The following is a 1,813-nucleotide window of genomic DNA, read 5'->3' on the forward strand; positions in this document are numbered from 1 at the left end:
TGTTTTTTTTTTTTTTTTTTTTTTTTTTTGGTACCAGGCAGTGAACTCGGGTCCTTACACTTGCCACTGAACCACTGAGCTAAATCCCTGGCTAGACTTTTTAAAAAATAAAATGGAAACAGGCTTTATTTAAAGCTAGGTCCAAGAAGATGGAGGGAATCTCATGACCCAAATTACAACTTCACTATGTATAAGTGTTAGGTAAAAGATCTGAAAAACCAGGACCAGACCAGGAATACAACAAGCCTTTATTATGGGGAGGATCTGCCAGGCTGTCTTCTAACAAAGGAAAAGCAGCATGGAGGAACAAAGAACTTCTTTTATAGGAGTGGAGTGGGGTTAACCTGAACTGGGGTGGAGTTGAGTGAGGTAGCATTAAGGGATTGGAGGAATCTGTGACATCACTAGGCGGGGCTTGTGACATCTCTGGTTACTCAGAGGTAGCAGTATCAAGTTACTCTTTTGGCAGGAAGAGAGGCATGATGGGAGGAAGGCTATCCCTTGGTAGGAGAAGCCATATTTAACATGGTGGCTGCTATTCCATGTGGCAGCCATCTTAATGGGCAGGGCATTATGGGAAGGAGGCTACTGCTTTATGTAGCAGCCATCTTTGAAGCAAGGGAAATCTAACAGTAAGTTCTCAATTTCAGAACGAGTTCTATTACCAAGAGAACATTCATAAGTGAGATTCATTCATAATTGGACAAAGTGAGTCTTACACAGTGAACCTGTGAAGTTCACAACTTGAGTGTTCATAGGTTGGGGACTTACTGTATAAGTGCGTTAGGTTCTTTTATAGCAAGGAGCTGTGGCAGAAGGAATACAGTATGACAACAGACATATTCAAGCTTGTTCCATCCCTTCCTGCCCCTCCCCCACCTCTCCTTTTCTTCCCAGTGCAATTGAAACTAGACTTTGACCTCCTGGTGCCAATATCTGCATATATATTCTGTCCATTCGTCTGGGCTGAGAAGAAATGCAGGTGGGAGTTTATGCCCTACTGAGATAAGAGATTAGGGTATGGCACAGCTGGCTGGGGAAGTAGGACCTGTTAATTACAAAATTCCAGGACATATGTTCAGAACGGTTCCCAAAGCCCTGCATGTGAACTTCTTGTGAGAACTCAGACAGGTTTTCCACAGGGTGACCCAGATCTGACATCAGTCTGAGGAATGGGTGACACAAAAAGACAATCTACATTAAGCTTTTGCCACTGTGTTCCCTCTTGCATGTTGGCATGCCCTCATGTTGTAGGGTGTACTTCTTTTCCTCCTTTTACTTGGCCCAAACTTACTCTGCAAAGCCTGTTTATTTTCCTATTTTTAATAAAACTTTACTACCATTTGCACTTGTCTTAACCAAGTCTTTGCTCGGGACAGAAAGAACCTAGAAGCCACCTCCAGAAGGAGACTCTAGTGCCCCCAAACCCAGTAACACTAGGCCTGAGATTTGGAGAAGCCCCTGTCTCTAAAAAGGAAAAAAATATAAACTTTTTAGATTCTAAAATTCTAAACTTTTTAAAGTTTTTGTGGTGCTGATTACAACTCCCCTCTTGCTTTAGTCCAGTCCCCAATCTTGAGGGCCTTGAGGAGCTGTATCATCTGGCAGTCTGTCTAACATTGGACTGGCACATAGATTCTATCAAAATTAGCTGGAGCAGAAGCAAAGGGAAGCAGATACTTGAGCCTGAAAAGGTATCACTAAAGATTGTAAGATCAAATATAAAAGAGAGCCAAAGTTGAGAAACATCTAACATGGCTGAGGATTTAGCTCAGTGGTTCTTCCACCTGACTCACAAGTACAAGGAATCGAG

This window comes from Fukomys damarensis, unplaced genomic scaffold (assembly GCF_012274545.1).
Source record: "Fukomys damarensis isolate Sample0158 unplaced genomic scaffold, DMR_v1.0_HiC HiC_scaffold_1, whole genome shotgun sequence".
In the NCBI taxonomy this organism is placed as follows: Eukaryota; Metazoa; Chordata; class Mammalia; order Rodentia; family Bathyergidae; genus Fukomys; species Fukomys damarensis.